This window comes from Cajanus cajan, chromosome 2 (genome assembly GCF_000230855.2).
Source record: "Cajanus cajan strain Asha chromosome 2, NIPB_CcT2T_4, whole genome shotgun sequence".
NCBI classification, from domain to species: Eukaryota; Viridiplantae; Streptophyta; class Magnoliopsida; order Fabales; family Fabaceae; genus Cajanus; species Cajanus cajan.
Window position 1 is genome coordinate 18863683 of NC_138518.1, and position 22496 is coordinate 18886178.

The window sequence follows — 22496 nt, forward strand, 5'->3', positions numbered from 1 at the left end:
TTCCCTACCTTTTCTCTTTTTCTTTTGTTTTTCATTTGTGCTTGATCCTCAACCACTTGTTGAGGTGAAAGAGGATAAAGTACAAATTTCTTTTCCTTGTGAATGAAGGAAATTTCATTAGTAAGACCATTATGTATAGTTTTCTTTTCAAATTGCCATGGTCTTCCTAACAAAATATGACAAGCTTCCATTGGTACTATATCACATAAAACTTGGTCTTCATACTTCCCAATGGAAAACTTGACCTTCACTTGTTGGTCAACTACTATGTCGCCATCCTTATTAAGTCATTGCAAATGATAAGGTTGAGGATGTGACATAGTAATTAAACTCATCTTTTGAACCAACCTAGTGCTACAACAATTGCACCATGAACCACTATCAACAATGAGAGAACAAGCATTATTTAAAATATTACATCTTGTATGAAAGATGTTCTCTCTTTGTGATAGAGTACCACTAGGTTGATTATGAAGGATTCTCCTAAGCATTAGGAGCTCTCCTTCATAAGGATAAATTGGCTCCACTTTGGTCCTTTGAAGCTTTGTTTCAACCTCACTCTCACTAGAAGAGGAAGTAGTAGTCTCTTGTTGACTACTATAAGTGTCATGCCCCCTTAAGATCATGACTTTCTTTGTAGGACATTGAGAAGCAATGTGGCCTCTCCCTAGACACTTGAAACATTTAATATCACTAATCTTTGTGCTAGTGTGTGGAGTGTGGGTACCTTTACCCTTCTCTTTGTTCTTATCCTTATACTTAGCTAATTCCTTGGAGGGTTCTAAAATATTTTTCTTTTCAAAAGATTTTTCCTCCACCATGTAGTCTTTCTTAAGAGATCTAGAGTGGGAGCCTTCTCTTTTAAAAGAAGATTTTCTCAACATTTGTTGTTCTGCCCTTACACAAAGTTGGACTAAATCATTTAAGTCCCTGTAGGGTAGTAGCTTGATGAGGACATGAGCAAGGATTTAGGAGCACTCAAAGGACTTGGAGGACCAATGACTAGGGCAAGGACTAAAAGGGCCAAGGATGCTTTGCAACAAGTTGCGGCCCTTATTCTTGAAGAAATGCCCAATGATGAAGACAAGGCCAAGATGGTGAATTGTATCAAGGATTGTGAAGCCTAATTACGCCATTTTCTTAGTGGGTTTTTTTAGTACTTGTAATTAGTAAATAAAGGCCTAAAACTCTTGTTAAAGTGGCTGCCAACTCGTGTTTGGGCTGCACCACTTATTGGGCTAGTTATTAGGCAAGTTGATTTTTAGTTAAATAAGATCCAAAACCTTTGGGATGAATCAGCCATGAGGCATACCAAAGGGTGCACGAATTTAGCATGTGTTTTTAATGTTTTGTCATTAGTGGTCATAATTGATAGGCTTAGTGGAGTCCATTAATTGCCCACTAATGTAAGTGAAAGGTCTTGGTTGTAAGCTTATAAGCTGCCCACTGGAATGAATAAAAGATAGACAAGAATTTGAGTTTTAATCAAAAAAACTAAGTGAGAGTGATTCTCCAATTGTTCTTGAGTGATTCAAGAATTTGGGCATATCAAAGGATCATCCACAATTCTTTGTGTGAAGCCTTCCTTGGAAGAGTGATTCTTCCTCCATTCCTTTACCGTTTCCTTCCCTCCATTTCTATCATCTAATTTCTTTACCTACATTCCAAAAATTAAGTCCAAGATTGAACCCAAAAGATCCTTCTTCAACCCTTGTGCAATTGGGAATCTTATCATTTGGTATCAAGAGCTCCGGTTTTTGGGTTCATCCACATCATTTGCTGGAATTTCTTTGGGTAACATCCTTCCTTGTTATTTCTCATTACCATTGATATTACCTTAGTGTTCTTTCTTTATTTGCTAAACCATTGCAAAAATTAGGCCTTAATAGTGTTCAAAAAAAAAAAAAAAAAAAACAATTGCAGAATTTAAAAAAAAAAAAAATTTGTGCATAATTAATAAAAAAAAAAGAAGAAAGAGTTGTGGCTGAATGGTTCATGCATTTAGAACACTTGAAACTCAATCTTTAAGGTAATATTTTGGTTGAAGGTTGTTACTAACTTATCTAAATTCCAGTTTTTGATTCCTAAATTTCCTTTTTTTTTGGAGGCTGTTTTGTATTCCTTTTTAAGCCTATCCTAAACCTTGCTTTTAACACAAAAATTGTGGTTTGTTCTTTGTGTTGTCTATTTTTTTGAATTGCTTTAAAAAAAACTCTAATAGAATTGCTAGAGTGGTAAAAGGCAAGAGAGATACATCATAAAAAAAGAAAAAGCCATTGAGAGTGACATACACGAGTGTTCATTTTACGAGTGTATACACGTGAGAAGAGTGGTGAGGTCCTATTTTCTTTGTGTTTGTTATTACTCTTGTTTTTGAAGTATGGCAGATGGAAATCATTTGGATGGAACACAAAGACTCTTGTTCGACGCTATTAATGCTCAAATGCAAAGATTATTGAGAGAAAACAATGAAGAGTTGTATGGAAGAATTGAGCGATTAGAGAATCATGATCATCATGAAGAAGAAAGGAGAGGAAGAAATGGTGGTGCTCCTAGGCAAACCAGAATTGAAGGTGTTAAACTTAATGTTCCTCCATTTAAGGGGAAGAGTGATCCGGAAGCCTATGTGGAATGGGAACTCAAAATAGAACATATTTTCACTTGTAACAATTATGATGAAGAGAAAAAGGTGAAACTTGCAGCAGCGGAGTTCTCGGACTATGCACTTGTGTGGTGGAATAAGTTGAAAAGAGAAAGGTTGAGAAATGAAGAGCCTTTGGTGGAAACATGGGCTGAAATGAAAAGGCTCATGAGGAAATGTTATGTGCCGGCTAGCTATGCTAGATATGTGAAATTTAAACTTCAAAAATTGTCACAAGGCACCAAAGGAGTTGAAGAGTATTACAAGGAATTGGACTTGCTCATAATGCAAGCCAATATTGAAGAAGATCCGGAACTAACCATGGCTCGTTTTATTAATGGCTTGAATAACGATATTCGTGATGTTGTTGAATTGTAGGAATTTGTTAAGATAGAAGACTTGCTGCACAAATCCATTCAAGTGGAACAACAACTCAAAAGAAAAAGTGTGACCAAGAAGAGTTCTTCTAATTATAATTCCTTTAGCTGGAAGGACAAAAATAAGAAGGAGGTGGCTGCCACTTCAAGCAATCCAGCATCTACTTTTCATGGAAAATCATCCTCTAAGTCCTTAGAACAGCCTCAAAAGAAGAGTAAAGACATAAAATGCTTTAAGTGTTGTCGCCACCGGCCCAAACGGGCCTCGGCGGTCGCGAAGACGGTCGAGCTCGCTTTTTATTTTGGTTTTGAAAATGTATTGGATTATTAGAACGACTTGTTCTCAAACTGAGACCTTGTCGATCTTATCCAATTTATTTATTAAAAGTCTCACCAATCCATGTTAATCCCAAGCGGGACCCTCCATGGATTAGCGGTTTTCGTAAAAGGAGGGTTCGTGGAGTCGCCACCAATGTTTTACTCAAAACATTGGAAAAAGGGATAAGGCAATCGATTCAAAAATCGACTTCGGCCATTACAACCAGAGTCGGGTAAGGGAGTCGGTTACGCGTGAGGAAGGTGTTAGCACCCCACTGCGCCCCTTTCGGGTTCCCTATGACAGATTATTTCTAAAATAACAATATAAAATTACTAAATTACCCCTATTTATTCTAAGCAATTATAAATTAACTATCTACATGATGACAGTTAAATATGCACACAGAAAGCAGTAAAAGAAGGGATTTTTAGAAAAGAAACCTCTTGAAGCGTGCTTTTTATATATCAAGTAAAACTGGGAAGCTTTTTGGCGTTCCCTCGCTCTACAAGCCCGCTCACTCCTTCCTAAAAATAATTTTTGACTTGGAAATCCGGAGGATTTCCCTTCGACTAGGTTCGATCCTCAAGCAAAATGGCTCGGGGCTCAAGAACTTCGTCGGATCAACTCTCCGAGTGATTTCTAGGGCAGAACACTGCTCAAAAACCCCAGAATACTCAAGGAGAGGGTTAAAACTGTGTGTGAAAGTGTCAAATGACGTCCAATTGACGTCATATTTATAGGGAACAGGCGCAATACGGGCTACAGAATCAATACGGCCGTATTGAAATTTTTGAACTTCAATACGGCCGTATTGAATTCAATACGGCCGTATTGAAATTCAGAAATTTCAATACGCCCGTATTGAGTTCACTGCGGCTGTATTGAAGCTTCAATACGGCCGTATTGATTTCAGTACGGCCGTATTGAAGTTTCAGAAACTTCAATACGCCGTATTGAGTTCACTGCGGCCGTATTGAAGCTTCAATACGGCCGTATTGATTTCAGTACGGCCGTATTGAAGTTTCAGAAACTTCAATACGCCGTATTGAGTTCACTGCGGCCGTATTTAAGCTTCAATACGGCCGTATTAAGTTTAGTACGGCCGTATTGGGCTTCATTCTCTCCACTTTCTTATTTTGAGCTATTCTAAGACCTCTAGACCTACAGAGAACCCTCCTAGGGCCTTCCAGGAGTCCTTCTGGCTGATCTTCCTTCAGTCTTCGAGAGTCTTCAAGCTTTATTTCCGACCCGGGCAATTTTAGGGGTCTACAGCTGCCCCCCCTTTACTTAGTCAGACGGTCTTTTGGTGTACCGATTGACAAGTAAAGGAGTTGACCCAATTGTCCGGGTAATGTGCCATCCTTCCGACTTGTAGTGTCTTCAGGTGGGAAAATTGTTGAGTAGCCTCTCCAGGTTGGTGCATACCTCCGCGCTTCTAGTCACTTTGGTAGCGTGAGTCTTGCCCTCTCCAGGGTGAGTTTGCCCTCTCCAGGGTGAGTATTAGTCGTCGCCTCTCCAGGCTTTGCTTTGCTTGCTGCCCAAGCTGGAAGCTGTGAGTACCGCCTCTCCAGGCTTAGCTTCACTCTTTGTTTGAGCCGGAAGCTAAGTACCCTTGTGACGACGGTGAGCAGTGTGAGTTTCGCCTCTCCAGGCTTTGCTTTGCTTGCTGCCCAAGCTGGAAGCTGTGAGTACCGCCTCTCCAGGCTTAGCTTCACTCTTTGTTTGAGCCGGAAGCTAAGTACCCTTGTGACGACGGTGAGCAGTGTGTACCTCCTTTCCAGAGATAGCTTTGCTCATTGCTCGAGCCGGAAGCTGCATACCTCCGTGTTTGTGACAACGGGGTAGCGTGAATATCTCCTTTCCAGAGATAGCTTCGCTCATTGCTCGAGCCGGAAGCTGCATACCTCCGTGTTTGTGACAACGGGGTAGCGTGAATATCTCCTTTCCAGGGATTTGTGATGATTTTGTCTCCACAGTCCACGATGCTGCTTCGACGGTTGTTTTTTTGATTTTTGTGCCACTGAGGGCTGGATAACGCAGGGATCCGTCTAGGGGATGTGCAGTTACTCATAGGTTCTTGTGTCCCAACTTTCCATTGCGTAGTTGGTGCCCACTGGGGAATTTCTGATTCCTTAGGGGTGCAGACACGAAGATGCTCTTTCTGAGATGAGTAGTGCCTTATGATTGGCTGACGTCCTTTGGACGTTGGTGGAGTATCCCGGTTATCCTTATTCGGGTATCTCTTTTTGATTTTCTGATTTTTGCTGCCTCCGTGTAGGCTGTTATCCGCTGGGGATTCTGGATGTTGATTTTGTCTCCACAGTCCACGATGCTGCTTCGACGATTGTTTTTGATTTTTGTGCCACTGAGGGCTGGATAACGCAGGGATCCGTCTAGGGGATGTGCAGTCATTCACAGATTTTTGTGCCCCAACTTGCATTGCTTAGTTGGTACCCATGGGGAATTTCTGACTCCTTGGGGTGTAGACACAGATGCTCTTCTTGAATTGAGCGATGCCTTATGTTTGGCTGACGTCCTTTTGACGTAAGTGGAGTATCCCGGTTATCCTTGTTCGGGTGTCTCTTTTGGTTTTCTGATTTTGTAGCCTCTGTGTAGGCTGTTATCCACTGGGGGATTTTGTCGTTGATTTTGATTAGCCTCTTCTGTTAGGCATATCACCTTGATGTTCAATGATAGGCTGAGAGCCAGATTCCACTTGGGGAATGATTATTGATCTTTTTATGATTTTCCCTTTTGAAGGAGTGCCTCTTATGTAGGCGACTGGGGATTTGAAGTTCAGTGTTCGGCTGAGTGCCAGATTCCGCTTGGGGAATACTTATTGATATTTTTGATTTTTCTCTTTTTGCAGGGATGCCTCTGAGTAGGCGATTGGGGAATGAGGGATCTTATGTATCCCAGAGTATTATTTAGGAAGCCTCTGCAGGCTTAGCCTCACTCAACACTTGAGTTGGAGAGCTATCTTCACTGAGGAAGTTTTAGTCCTTTGACTTGGATATTCTACTCGGGAGATCGTACTTCCATTGGGAATTTTGTCGATTTTGCTTTGATAGTTCTCGCTGGGGATTTGTTTTGAGCGCGAGCTGAGGTTTCTCTGGGGGAGTATTATTTCTGCGAGCCTCTCCAGGCTTTAGTTATTCTGAGGGAGTATTATTTCTGCAAGCCTCTCCAGGCTTAATTATTCTGTGGGAGTATTATTTCTGCAAGCCTCTCCAGGCTTAATTGTTTTGTATAATTTGTTGGATTTTCTGTATTTTGCCTTTTTGTTGATTTTGGCTTTTTCTGTGTTTTTGCCTTTTTGTTGATTTTGGCTTTTTCTGTGTTTTTGCCTTTTTTGTTGATTTCAGCTTTTGCTGTATTTTTTTGTTAATTTTGGCTTTTTCTGTATTTTTGCCTTTTTTGTTGGTTTTTTTGGCTTTTTCTGTACAGAAATGTCTCAGTTATTGAGAGAGTATTATTTCGGCGAGCCTCTCCAGGCTCAATTATTTTGAGAGAGTATTATTTCGACAAGCCTCTCCAGGCTCAGTTATTCTGTGAGAGTATTGTTTCGGCAAGCCTCTCCAGGCTCAGTTATTCTGAGAGTATTCTTTTGGCAAGCCTCTCCAGGCTCAGTTATTCTGAGAGTATTCTTTCGGCGAGCCTCTCCAGGCTCTATTATTCTGTAGGAGTATTATTTCGGCGAGCCTCTCCAGGCTCAGTTATTCTGAGAGTATTCTTTTGGCAAGCCTCTCCAGGCTCAGTTATTCTGAGAGTATTCTTTCGGCGAGCCTCTCCAGGCTCTATTATTCTGTAGGAGTATTATTTCGGCGAGCCTCTCCAGGCTCAGTTATTCTGAGAGTATTCTTTTGGCAAGCCTCTCCAGGCTCAGCTATTCTGTATGACGCTGTTGATTTTCTGAATCTTTGCATTTTGTTTGCTGCTGTCATACACAAGCAATTTTTCTATTTTTTCTATTTTATGCAATTGCCTCATGATAAGGTCTTTAAATGTGCAATTTAATATGTGTGATGCATGCAATACAATTTTTTATTTTTGTTCATTTATTTAGAAAAGTGAGTGGCTCTCCCTATTCTCTTCTTTTTGGAGGACTTTCTGTCATTGACGCGAGGGAGTATTTTTATGAGCCTTTATGCAGGAGATTTATGGATTTTATAGGAACCCCTCCAATTTTCTTTATTGACCGATTATTAAGGAATTTCATACAATTTTTTAGAAAAACCAATTTAGAGGCATAATCACATGGTCAAGGGAGAAAAGAAATGAATAGATATTTTATTAATATTCACAAGTGTTTTTACAGAAAGATATACAAAAGGAATTTTCTGAAGAATGGCTGGCCAGGGTGGGCTATTTATACATTTGGCTTAAACAATCATATCTGTAATTGTTGCTCTTCCCGTTCCCTTAATCGCTTCGGGTGAGATGCCTGAGCCAGGAGTGTAGATGCTGCAAGACGCTCGCTTCTAGAAGATAATCACTTGAACCGCCTTTTCGGTTTTCGATTCAAGTGATCGTTGCTTGCTTTATTTTTTTGCGTCTTATTCTTTTGCCCCTAATTTTTGCCTAGGACATGTCCTAGCGGGGATAATTTTGCCTTTGTTTTGCCTTGTACCCTTGTACTGGCGGGCTTTTCGTTTTGCCCTAACTTTTGCCTAGGATGCCCTTTTTGGGTTTTCATCCTAGCGGGCTGATGCAAGCAACGTCTTCAAGCATAATACTTCTTTACCACGTCAGTGTTGACTGGGTATCGAAGTTCTTCTCCGTCCATGTTTGTGAGAATCAATGCTCCTCCGGAGAAGGCTCGCTTCACGACGTATGGTCCTTCGTAATTTGGGGCCCACTTTCCGATTTTGTCTTTTTGAGCTGGTAGCAATTTCTTCATCACCAGCTCTCCCTCATGGTAGATTCGAGGATGGACTTTCTTGTCAAAAGCCTTTTTGATCTTCCTTTGGTAGGCTTGACCATGGCATATGGCGTTCAGTCGCTTTTCTTCGATAAGGTTCAATTGGTCGTATCGACTTTGAACCCTTTCTGCCTCGGAAAGTTTTGCTTCCATGATTACCCTTATATAAGGTTTTTCGACTTCGACGTGTAGAATTGCCTCCTGAAGTCCTATAATCATGAAGAGCAAAGGGTAACATCTCGTGTCAGTCTTTAAATGAGACAACCATCTTTTGCACTATTTTCTTGATGTTCTTTTTGGTTGCCTCGACTGCCCCATTCATCTTTGGCCGATATGGGGAAGAGTTGCGGTGTTGGATCTTGAATTCTTGGCACAGTTCTTCCACCATTTTATTATTCAGATTAGATCCATTTTCAGTGATGATTTATTTCTCCATGCTTCCACTAGATTATTCTAAAATCTTTCGGGACAAGAGAGAAAAGAAAGGAAAGGTATTTTTATTCTGAAGTTTGTGTTTTAGAGGGGATTTATTTTTTCAAAAAATTGGATTTTGAAAGAATGGCTGGCCAGTGGTAGGCTCAAGTGTTTAGGCTAGTTTGATTAAACACTTATGAAGTTAAACACATCTTTGTTATTAATGATTGTGCTTTGACAACTTGGATAGCTTTTTCTTGAGCCCCTTTGTTGAATTTAGTTTGTGGTACCATCATGGATTTATTTTGTTTTTCCTTTTTTGATGGCCCTATCTTTTGCCTAAAACACCCCTTTGTGGTGTCTTAGCGGGTTATTATTTTTGTTCATTTATTTTGCAACCCTAATTTTTGCCTAGGTCACCCTTTTGTGGGATTCCTAGCGGGTCTTTTGCTCTTATTTTTGCGCAGTCCCCTTTTTGGGTTTCCTGCCGAGCTTATTATCTTTAGGATTTCTTTTTTATCCATGATGGCACTTTATTGAGGCCAAGAAAAGGTGCTCCAAGTTGTCACACACTTCCACATAAAAATGATGCGGGTTTATTGATTATTAAGATGATTTTAACCTCATTTATGTTTATTCAAACAGGGTTACATAATGCGGTTTAGAATTTTATTGCAAGCAAGAAAAGAAGCAATAAGAAATAATGAAGAATGATTTTATTATAATCTTAATGGAAACATGTGCCCTATCGAGGCTCGGGGGTCGGGCTGTCCCCGAGGAGTGATCTCTAATAGTCATCAGGTCTAAACATCCCTATTAGAAGGAGAAGAACACTTGATGACAACAACCGGCCTTGACGTTTGTGAACCGGCCTTCCGAAAGATCTGGCTTAAAGAACGTCGAGTTGGATCTTGATTCCTCTTCGTCCTTTGATCTTTACTAGGGTTGTATCCTAACCCTTGTTTCCCCGGGTTCTCCTTGATAATGGGTAGCTCGGGAATTCCTTGGGAATACTTGCCAAGTCCTTGTCCAGGCAAGTATCCGTTCTTAGTGAGCATATGGGCTACCTTCTTCATTTCTCGGGGAAACGTCTCAACATTGGCAATTTCCAATGCTTGGAAGGCGGTTTCCAAAGCTTCCTCTGCTGCGTCCACATAAGGTATGTTGGATGGCTTGCTGATGAGTATGTCATCTTCAGCTTGCACGGTCACCAGTTTGTCACCCACTATGAACTTGACTTTCTGGTGGAGCGTAGAGGGTACAGCTTTCGCATCATGAATCCAAGGTCGGCCGAGGAGACAGCTGTATGCAGGAGTAATATCCATCACTTGAAATTCGACGTTGAAGATAGTGGGTCCAATTTGGATTGGAAGATTGATTTCTCCCACTACTTCTCTTTTAGATCCGTCGAAAGCTCGAACTATCATGTTGCTCGGGCGCATTTGGACTCCCTTGATTGCCACTTGATCGAGCGTTCTTTTTGGCATCACGTTCAAGGAAGATCCATTATCTACCAAGACTTTAGCGATGTGATACTCCTTGCACTTTACAGAGATGTGCAAGGGCTTGTTGTGGTTTGGTCCCTCAGCGGGGATCTCTTCATCTGTGAAGGTAAGGTGATCATTAGCCGTGATGTGACCAACAATTCCCTCAAATTTGTCTTGGGATATGGAATGCGACACATATGCTTCGTTCAAGACTTTCAACAAAGCTTGTCGATGCGGTTCAGAGCTTAGGATCAACGACAGCAGAGTAATCTTCGCTGGCGTCCTGTGAAGTTGATCCACGATGGAGTACTCGCTTTGTCGGATGTACTTCAAAAGCTCGTCTGTCTCCTCCTCGGATTCTTTTTCCTCGGTTTTCTTTTCTTCTTTTTCTTTATTCTTGGGGGTTTTATCATGAAGATCTTCGGGAGTGTAGATCCTGCCACTCCTAGTCATGCCCCCAAGTCCAGCGATATTAGAGATATCACTGTCGGCAGAAGTATGGATGTCGTATATCCATGGCACAGCCTTATTTGATTCGTAAGGGAATGGTCTTGGTGCGACAATCCTTAAGGGCGTGGGACCTTCCCCTTTTTCTGTCTTGATTACCAACAACGGCGTCGTCGTGTGTTCGCTTTGCGCAGTTGTTGGTTTGCATTTTATCACAAATGGCGTGCGATCCATTCTGAACATACGTATCGATTAATTCTTTCTTTTTATTAATCTTTATTATTAATTACCAAGAGAGATAAATGCAAAATGAATGACTAATGAGATGCAAAGGCAATAAATCTCAAAAATACGATTTTATTCATTAAAGAAAGTGTACAACTTTTATACAATGCTTTGAAGCAATTTTTTACAATAAGAGAAAAGCCGGTAAAAACCCACAGGCGGGTTCATATTTCTTTGCCATTCATCTTCGGCTTCTTCGACATGACGACCCATTGCTTCAATCTGCGTATGGACCGCTTGGCTCATATCGTCACTGATTTTCTGAGCCTTCTTCGCTTTCTGAGTATAGTAGTTGATCATGGCCTGTAGTTCATTAAGCTCGTCTTCGGCTCGATCCTTCTCCTCTTGGAGTTTGGCCATTTGTGCCAATCCTTCCCTTTCCTTTCTGCGGAAATCGGAAAGGTTTGCGGCTTGTCGTTGAGCGACTTCCCGCCATTGCTGTGCGTCGGATCGAGTCAGAAACAAATCATCTTGCATGTCCTTGATCAACTGTGCCTGCTTTGCATGCTCGGCTTCAAGGCGTGCTATCTTCATATTGACTTCTTGGAGTTGACTACTCGGTTCAACCTTTGGCATTTTGGATGCCCGAGTAGTCTCCTCGTTGAGGTTAGCACACTCATCCTTGAGCCGCTCTATCTCATGGTCTTTCTTCTTGCATTGCCTTTGAAGACCATCAATGGTGAAACTGGATTCTTCGTTTTTCTCTTCAAGAACTCTCATCTGAGCTCCCATGATTTCCAGTTTCTTGGTCAAGGCGTCGACCTGTTCTTGCAACACCCTCCTTGTAGTCGTGGTTGCACAAGAGGTGGATGGTTGTGACACCCCCCTCTCATTCCTCCATTTCTCATAATCAATGGAGACGGATACCCGAGGCTTTCCAAGCTCGAGATCTCCCTCATAGGTTGGTCTCTCCCACGCTCTTATAACAGCGTGCATGTCTCTCTGATGCTCGGGATCGAAAGAGAAACACAACCCTCCCAGTTCCTCTATGGTAGGAATGATTTGGGTCCTCATTAGTTGCCTCATAACCAATTTAGGTGAATAGGTTATGCAACCTCTGAGGCCCATCAACGGTATGCTCGAATAACTGCCGCATCTTGTCAATACATGGCTCGGACGGAACCAAGGGCAAACCCACGTGAAGTGCTCGATACTCCACTGTTCCATCTCATCCTTCCACTCGGAAGCATATCGGCGGCAGACGGGGATCTTTGAGAAGCTTCTCAACGGATCGGGCAAAGCCCCCATGTGACTAGAGGCGTAGAAATGTGTGATGCCCCACACATATAACAAGGAGGTGCAGCATCGGATGATCTTCCCTTGCTTCTGTTGAGATAGATGAACAGACAGCAAGGTGTCGGCGAGAATAGCGGGCACGGGACTCTTCATGTGTACGTCCCAAGCGAAGAAAGCGTCCATTGCAGCATGGTCCACTGTGTTAGCGTGAAAGGGGAATAGGATCATCCCAAACACAGCTAACGCTAGAGTCTTGTTGAAAGCTAACCAATCTCCCTCACCAGCCAAGGAAGAAAGGTGGTCTTCGATCATAGCAAGCTTCCAACCCTTGATACTGCCGTTCCCTACTAAGGCAGCTGATCGTAGAGGTAGTTTGACCTGAGTGGCTACTCTTTCTACGGCCACATGGTTCCCCTGAAAAAGGTAAACCCCAGCTGATTTAGGCCACCGTAACATGAGCTCGTACTCCTCTAGAGTAGGAACCAGGTCAAACTGGGGGAACTCAAAACAGTGCAGATCGGGACTCCAGAAGTGAACCAATGCCCTCAGAAAAGCTGGATCCACACAAATCCTCATCAAATCGAGAACTCGCCCGTAAGATTTCTCAAACTCGACGCGAGCCTCTCTTGACATCAAGGTACAGAGGTGATCCAACCTCTCAGCACGGTATAATAGGAAGTCCACTTTCTTTAATGGCCTTTGCACCTCCCTAGACCTCTCCATAATCTACAATACAATGCATGATATGAGATGATGGCGATGAATATGCATGCATAGTGTTTATTCAACTAAGCATTATCATGTTTTCGGGATATTCCTAAGATGATGCATGATATTGCTTGGTTTGGATAAATACGTATTTTTTCTTTTTGAGTATTTTGTATTTTTGTGTATTTTGGGTGAAAAGGGAAACTACCTATATGAATGCAATGGAGGCAGATGTTAACACCATGTACTAGAAAATCTTTATTTCTATTTATTCTTATTATTATTATTTTTTTTTATTGTAAACAAGAATGTTGTATGTTTAAAAGGTGCAAATATATGCTCATACAATGTCACATAAAGAATGCACACACAATTCACTCATCCACGAACAGTCACGAGCGAATCACGAGGTAGGGGTATCCTGCAGAAATGGTGCATATTCAAGGTAGGTTCTAACTGTTCTCACCAGTCCAAGGCCCCCAAGGTGCCCCCATTATAGGGACCCAATTCCTCTCATCGTAGGTCGATGGAAAGCTCCAACGCACCGTCGGACTCAAGTTCATGGTTATCACCTTGAGTGATGTTTTCCGACAACGGTCTACGGGCACCTATAGACCCATTCGACAACCGGCCGTACTAACATCCACTCCCTATGGTTAATCACTCATGCCCCCGGGTATAGAGGGAACTGTTGTGTGCAAAGGTTTGTGTGCAGTTTTTATTTCAAACAATTGCGTAAATTTAAAAATACAACAGTTATTAAAGCCAAATAGATAAACATGTTATCATACAAGTGAGGGGTAATAAAGTAATTTTAACTATTATTTGTTAAAAATAATCTGTCACTAAATGGGACTGACTCTCGAGGCTTCCCCAGTGGAGTCGCCATCTGTCGCCACCGGCCCAAACGGGCCTCGGCGGTCGCGAAGACGGTCGAGCTCGCTTTTTATTTTGGTTTTGAAAATGTATTGGATTATTAGAACGACTTGTTCTCAAACTGAGACCTTGTCGATCTTATCCAATTTATTTATTAAAAGTCTCACCAATCCATGTTAATCCCAAGCGGGACCCTCCATGGATTAGCGGTTTTCGTAAAAGGAGGGTTCGTGGAGTCGCCACCAATGTTTTACTCAAAACATTGGAAAAAGGGATAAGGCAATCGATTCAAAAATCGACTTCGGCCATTACAACCAGAGTCGGGTAAGGGAGTCGGTTACGCGTGAGGAAGGTGTTAGCACCCCACTGCGCCCCTTTCGGGTTCCCTATGACAGATTATTTCTAAAATAACAATATAAAATTACTAAATTACCCCTATTTATTCTAAGCAATTATAAATTAACTATCTACATGATGACAGTTAAATATGCACACAGAAAGCAGTAAAAGAAGGGATTTTTAGAAAAGAAACCTCTTGAAGCGTGCTTTTTATATATCAAGTAAAACTGGGAAGCTTTTTGGCGTTCCCTCGCTCTACAAGCCCGCTCACTCCTTCCTAAAAATAATTTTTGACTTGGAAATCCGGAGGATTTCCCTTCGACTAGGTTCGATCCTCAAGCAAAATGGCTCGGGGCTCAAGAACTTCGTCGGATCAACTCTCCGAGTGATTTCTAGGGCAGAACACTGCTCAAAAACCCCAGAATACTCAAGGAGAGGGTTAAAACTGTGTGTGAAAGTGTCAAATGACGTCCAATTGACGTCATATTTATAGGGAACAGGCGCAATACGGGCTACAGAATCAATACGGCCGTATTGAAATTTTTGAACTTCAATACGGCCGTATTGAATTCAATACGGCCGTATTGAAATTCAGAAATTTCAATACGCCCGTATTGAGTTCACTGCGGCTGTATTGAAGCTTCAATACGGCCGTATTGATTTCAGTACGGCCGTATTGAAGTTTCAGAAACTTCAATACGCCGTATTGAGTTCACTGCGGCCGTATTGAAGCTTCAATACGGCCGTATTGATTTCAGTACGGCCGTATTGAAGTTTCAGAAACTTCAATACGCCGTATTGAGTTCACTGCGGCCGTATTTAAGCTTCAATACGGCCGTATTAAGTTTAGTACGGCCGTATTGGGCTTCATTCTCTCCACTTTCTTATTTTGAGCTATTCTAAGACCTCTAGACCTACAGAGAACCCTCCTAGGGCCTTCCAGGAGTCCTTCTGGCTGATCTTCCTTCAGTCTTCGAGAGTCTTCAAGCTTTATTTCCGACCCGGGCAATTTTAGGGGTCTACAAGTGTCAAGGCATGGGTCATTATGCCTATGAGTGTCCTACCAAAAGGACCATGGTTCTTAAAGAGAATGGGGATTACACTAGCCAATCTGATGTTAGTGAGGAAGAAGAAGGTGACATTGAGGAGGAAGAGGAGTCCCTGGAAGGAGATTTATTGATGATTAGGAGAATGATGGGTAGTCAAATGAGTCCTTTAGAAAGAAGCCAAAGGGAGAATATTTTCCACACAAGGTGTTCCATCAATGGAAAGGTTTGCATGGTGATTATTGATGGAGGGAGTTGCGCTAATGTGGCTAGTGCTAGATTAGTGTCAAAGCTAAATTTAGACACTAAACCACATCCTAGGCCATATAAACTCCAGTGGCTTAGTGAGGATGGAGAGGTGCAAGTGAGGCAGCAAGTAGAAGTGGAGATTTCCATTGGAAAATACAAAGATAAGGTGCTATGTGATGTAGTTCCAATGGAGGCCAGTCACATACTTTTGGGAAGGCCTTGGCAATTTGACACTAAAGTCGTCCATGATGGCTATTCCAATAAGATCTCTTTTGTGCACCAAAATAAAAAGATTGTCCTCAAGCCTTTGAGTCCTAAAGAGGTGTGTGAGGATCAAATGAGGATGAGAGAAAAGATTTCTTTGGAGAGGAAAGAAAGTGATCTTGAGAAAAAGAGTGAACAAAAACTTGAGAAAAAAAAAGTGGAAAGAAAAGGAGCGAAACACTTGAGAGAAAAGAGAGTCTTTTGGCAACAAAGGGTGAGGTGAAGAGGTTATTCCTTGCTAAACAGCCCCTTTATCTAATGTATTGCAAAAATCAAATTTTAAACACTAACACTTTTGATGAATTGGAAATACCTTCTAGTGTTAAATCTCTTTTGCAGGAATTTCATGACGTTTTTCCATCAAGTGTACCAAGTGGATTACCACCTTTGAGGGGAATTGAACACCAAATTGATCTCATTCCAGGAGCTTCCTTACCCAATAGACCAGCTTATAGGAGCAATCCACAAGAAACGCAAGAAATTCAAAAGCAAGTGGATGAACTCATGACCAAAGGATGGGTAAGAGATAGCATGAGTCCTTGTGCTGTTCCGGTAATTTTGGTCCCTAAAAAAGATGGGACGTGGAGAATGTGTTCTGATTGTAGGGCTCTAAATAACATCACCATAAAATATAGGCACCCAATTCCTAGACTTGATGATTTGCTTGATGAATTGCATGGTGCAAGTTTTTTCTCTAAAATTGATTTGAAAAGTGGATATAATCAAATTAGAATTAGAGAGGGTGATGAATGGAAAACTGCTTTTAAAACAAAATATAGTTTGTATGAGTGGTTGGTTATGCCTTTTGGCTTAACTAATGCACCAAGTACTTTCATGAGATTGATGAACCATGTTTTAAGGGAATTTATTGGCAAATTTGTTGTGGTATATTTTGATGATATTCTTGTCTATAGCACTTCTCTTGAATTGCATGTGGAACATTTGAAATCTGTTTTGAAGGTGCTTAAGGAAGAACAATTGTTTGCCAATCTTGAAAAATGTGTTTTGTACTGATCATGTTGTATTTCTTGGTTTTGTTGTAAGTTCTAAAGGAGTACAAGTAGATGAGGAAAAGGTTAAGGTCATCCAAGAATGGCCCACACCTAAATCCGTGAGTGAAGTGAGAAGTTTCCATGGTTTGGCAAGTTTTTATAGAAGGTTTGTTAAGGACTTTAGCACCTTGGCAGCACCTCTTAATGAAGTAGTAAAGAAACATGTGATTTTTAAGTGGGGAGAGAAACAAGAGGAAGCCTTTGTTGCTCTTAAGCAAAGGCTAACCAATGCTCCCATTCTTGCCTTACCAAACTTTGCTAAATCTTTTGAAATTGAATGTGATGCTTCCAATGTTGGGATTGGGGCTGTGTTGTTACAAGAAGGCCATCCAATTGCTTATTTTAGTGAAAAATTAAGTGGGGCTGCCCTTAACTTTTCCACTTATGATAAGGAATTGTATGCCTTGGTAAGAGCTTTGAAAACATGGCAACACTACCTTTTTCCCAAAGAGTTTGTAATACATAGTGACCATGAGTCCCTAAGGTATTTGAAGGGACAAGGCAAGCTTAACAAGAGGCATGCCAAGTGGGTGGAGTTTTTGGAACAATTTCCCTATGTTATAAAACATAAAAGGGGAAAAGGGAACATTGTGGCTGATGCTTTATCAAGGAGACATACATTGCTTTCCACTCTTGAAACTAAATTGCTTGGATTTGAATCTTTGAAAGAAATGTATGCTTCTGATGAAACTTTTGGTGAAATATATGCTGCATGTGAGAAACCATCTCAAAATGGATATTTTAAGCACAATGGGTTTTTATTTAAAGAAAACAAATTGTGCGTGCCTACATGTTCCATTAGAGAATTGCTTGTTAGTGAATCACATAGGGGTGGTTTGATGGGGCACTTTGGGATTAAAAAGACTTTGGAAATTTTACAAGAACATTTCTTTTGGCCTCATATGAAACGTGATGTGCAAAAATTTTGTGAACATTGTGTTGTGTGCAAAATGGCTAAATCTAAATCATTGCCGCATGGATTGTATACTCCTTTGCCTACTCCTGAATATCCTTGGATTGACATATCTATGGACTTTGTTTTGGGACTGCCTAGAACAAAGAATGGCAAAGATTCTATTTTTGTGGTTGTTGACAGGTTTTCAAAAATGGCACATTTCATACCTTGCAAAAAGGTAGATGATGCGTGTCATGTGGCTGATTTGTTTTTCAAAGAAGTTGTGAGGCTTCATGGTGTGCCAAGGAGTATTGTAAGTGATAGGGATGCTAAATTCCTTAGTCATTTTTGGAGGACTTTGTGGGGCAAGTTAGGTACTAAATTATTATTTTCAACAACTTGTCACCCACAAACCGATGGACAAACTGAGGTAGTCAATAGAACTTTGGGGACCTTGCTTAGGATTGTTTTAAAAAAGAATATTAAGTCCTGGGAAGCAAGTTTGCCTCATGTTGAAGTTGCATATAATAGGGTTGTCCATAGCACAACAAATTGTTCACCTTTTGAGGTTGTGTATGGTTTTAACCCTTTGACTCCTCTTGATTTATTGCCTATGCCTAACATTTCTGTTTTTAAGCATAAAGAAGGGCAGGCCAAAGCGGTCTATGTGAAGAAGTTACACGAACGTGTGAAGGCTCAAATTGAGAAGAAAAATGAGAGCTACGCGAAACATGCTAACAAAAGGCGAAAGAAAGTTGTGTTCCAACCTGGTGATTGGGTTTGGGTACACATGAGGAAGGAAAGATTTCCAGAACAAAGAAAATCAAAGTCTTTGCCAAGAGGGGATGGTCCATTTCAAGTACTAGAAAGAATCAATGACAATGCGTACAAGATTGAATTGCCCGGTGAGTACAATGTTAGTTCCACTTTCAATGTTTCTGATTTATCTCTCTTTGATGTAGATGATGGAGACTTTGATTTGAGGACAAATTCTTCTCAAGAGGGAGGGAATGATGAGGACATGGGCAAGGATTTAGGAGCACTCAAAGGACTTGGAGGACCAATGACTAGGGCAAGGACTAAAAGGGCCAAGGATGCTTTGCAACAAGTTGCGGCCCTTATTCTTGAAGAAATGCCCAATGATGAAGACAAGGCCAAGATGGTGAATTGTATCAAGGATTGTGAAACCTAATTACGCCATTTTCTTAGTGGGTGTTTTTAGTACTTGTAATTAGTAAATAAAGGCCTAAAACTCTTGTTAAAGTGGCTACCAACTCTTGTTTGGGCTGCACCACTTATTGGGCTAGTTATTAGGCAAGTTGTTTTTTAGTTAAATAAGGTCCAAAACCTTTGGGATGAATCAGCCATGAGGCATACCAAAGGGTGCACGAATTTAGCATGTGTTTTTAATGTTTTGTCATTAGTGGTCATAATTGATAGGCTTAGTGGAGTCCATTAATTGCCCACTAATGTAAGTGAAAGGTCTTGGTTGTAAGCTTATAAGCTGCCCACTGGAATGAATAAAAGATAGACAAGAATTTGAGTTTTAATCAAAAAAACTAAGTGAGAGTGATTCTCCAATTCCTTTATCATCTAATTTCTTGGAAAAGTGATTCTTCCTCCATTCCTTTACCGTTTCCTTCCCTCCATTTCTATCATCTAATTTCTTTACCTACATTCCAAAAATTAAGTCCAAGATTGAACCCAAAAGATCCTTCTTCAACCCTTGTGCAATTGGGAATCTTATCATAGCTCCACTTGGTCTCTAATCTCTAAATCAAGACCACTTAGGAATTCTATGACATTAGTGATACTACAATATTAAAGACTAAAATGCTTTCAACTGTTGATACAAAATTTAGGCAACACAAGTCTTATCTTACCAGGGAATGGGTACATGGGAAACACAAGGGTAAAAACTTGTGTGATGAGTATAATATTGACCCTGAAGAATGAGAGAAATTCAAAGAAATTCAGAATGACCCTTCTTGGAAGGTAAATTTTGTTTATTTTTTTGTAAAATGTATATTAAATTTGTATTTTTATTTCACTTTTAATTATCGTTTTATTAAATTATTGCAGCTTGTAAGAAAAAAAGTGCAGGATATCCAGAAACTCAATAATGCACCCCACCTATTGTCTCGTGGGGGTTATGAGCTACTTTTGAGAAATTATATGAAAAGAGAACTTAAACAACTTAAGGAGGTAGCAATACAATCTGGTGCTAGTGAGGATGCAGTGATTGATCCTCCACCTCCTCCTCCACGCCATAGGTTGTGGAACATGGCTTGCACAAAAAGCTTTGGAGAGATGACTTCTGAGTCTGCTAATTAAATTACAAAAAAATTGTAAGTATTTTCTTATAAAATTAATCTCTTTATATATTTGAAGATTTATTGTAGATTTTTTTTATTTACGGATATATTATAAACAAAATTTGTTTATTGTAGAATGTGTTGGAGGAGTAAGAATCACAAGGTTCATTTATTCCTGAAGGTCGTTAGGATATATTAAATACTGCCCTTGGACGACCAGAGCATCTTGGTCGTGTTCGTACAGCTGGCGCTGGTGTTACTATTGGTAATTACTTTGGACCATTATCATAGGGGTCATCCTTATCTAGATTGAGCCCATAGGATCTTGAAGCCCTCACACAACAAATATATGTACGGGTCACACAAACTTTAATGGAAAAGTACCCGAATATGAGTACTGCACAGTCACAGGATGTTCCTCCAGTTGAGGTAGATCATGCTATCATGGCCCGTGTTAGCACTAAAGGCAGTTGTCCAACTCCTTCAAGTGCTACTGTTGCTGGTAATCCCTTTGGAGATGAGGTTTATGCTGAAATCTCCAATAAGTGTGAGTTATGAATTGAGGGGATTCCTCCGCTTGTAGAGGCCATTGGTAGAGTTTGTGAGGGGAGTTCAACTATACACAACGTGCCTTTGACAAATGATTTGGTCAAGGTGGTCATTGAGGAAGTTCGAGATTCTAATGCTCGAGTTCCCATACCTACTTCAGAGGTTCAGCTGGTTGGGCAAGCCTTACAAACTTTCATTGCATGGCCGAGACATCTTGTCAGGCTTATTTCAACCACGGTATATATTTTTTCCTATTTTTTCATTATTACTAACTTTAATTACAAATACATATTGTTTATTCATATTAATATTTGATGTTTGATTTATTCTATAGGATATTCATCGAGCAAATAAACGAGTTCCATCTATTAATAGGTCGGAACCCAATGGTGATCCTATCACTGGGTTACATGAGGCATCAAAGTCCTTACTTTATGGAAAACTATTTCAGGTGACTTGACTAACTAATATAAAGACTATTTAACATATTTATATTTCAAGTTTGCTACTTACCCAAGTTCCCAATTTCAGGTGATATGTCCTGCAAGTCTATTTGGGATCAGCGATGATGATTTTACGTTGTATATTTCATTTCAAGATATATATGAATTATTACAACGTGAAGCAATGCTTAACATCTCAATTATACAATTATGGATGTTGTAAGTACACAATTTGTTGAGCTTGGGAGAGCTTAATAGAGTTTTGATGATCACAACATGAGAACAACAACTTGGAGCACAAAAACAAAGTCAAAGAAGAGTCAAGAAAATGCTATGAGTTGGAGCTATGTAATAGAACTTAGGAAATAAATTGTTGTGAATGAATTTTTGTATTGTGTGTGCTTGGTATGCTTTGTGCATAATCAAATCTTATCTAAACTAAGTAGAGAGTATATGATGATGAGTTAAAAACATTGGAAAAGTTATTTTGAGTCTTAAAATGAAGTTTTAAGAACTAACTCAAAATAATCGATTATTGTTAAATATAATCGATTATTTCAGCAAATAGGCTAAGTGGAATGTCTTGCTGTAATAATCGATTATTTGCCAAAATAATCGATTATCCCAGGAACAACTCTCTGGAATAATCGATTATCCAGCAAAATAATCGATTAAATTGTTCTTGGTTGGTTTCCAGAAAACTTGAAGAAAAAAATAATCGATTATTCTTTAAAATAATCGATTATCTGCGTCTGAAACTTTTATAAATAGTTTGAACTTTGAGAAACTTCAGACATGAGTTAGAACTGATAATCAATTTGTGAAAAACGTTTTTTTTTTAGTCTTTGTGACTTCTTGGAGAGTTTTCTTTGTGAAATCCAAGAGTAAAAACGTTTGTGAAAAGCTTTGATAGAAGATCATCATCATCATAATCTTGAAAGGGGAAGATAAAGATTTGTTCAAGAATTCCAGGTGAATTCGTTCCTTTTATTCTTTGTGAATCTTTGTTGAAAATCTTGAGAAGGGTTTCTCAAGTAATAAGATTTCTTGTAGTGGGTTCTACAAGAGGTGCTTTCTTGGGGTCAAGAAAGTGGTTATCTTTAGTATAGAAGTATATGCATGTGTGTTTGCTTGTAAACCTTCTTGATTAAAGATAGTGGAACAAATCTTAATCAGGTGTTGATTAAGGACTGGATGTAGGTCACATGTGGAGTGGCTGAACCAGTATAAAAGACTTGTGCAATCTTCTTCTACCCTATCTCTTACTTTGAGTAATTGCTTAATTGAATATTAAAGAAGATAAAACTTGATTAACAAGTGTATGTGAATCTTGATGGTTTAAATCTGTAATTGAACATTATTGTTGAACCTCATTATGTTGTAATCAAGTGAGCATATTGCATTCATATTTTTGTAACAAGTCTTTAGAAGAGCTTCATTTGGAAATTCTGTCATAGAAAAGTTTTGATTGAAATTAAGATCCAAAATACTCTGATAAATTTTTAAAGGGTCATTGAATTCAATTCACCCCCCTCTTGGATTGTGCCATTCTTTTCTATCAATTGGTATCTAGAGCAAGGTTCTTGAGAGTTATTCAAGATTTTAAAAAATGGCCAACAACAACCTACCCTAT

The 22496-nt window shown here is 40.0% G+C and overlaps 1 pseudogene; it reads left to right on the plus strand.

Moving 5' to 3' along the window:
* Nucleotides 1-956: 956 nt before the first annotated feature.
* LOC145954799 (uncharacterized) lies at nt 957-19890 on the plus strand (annotated as a pseudogene).
* The last annotated feature ends 2606 nt before the right edge of the window (nt 19891-22496 follow it).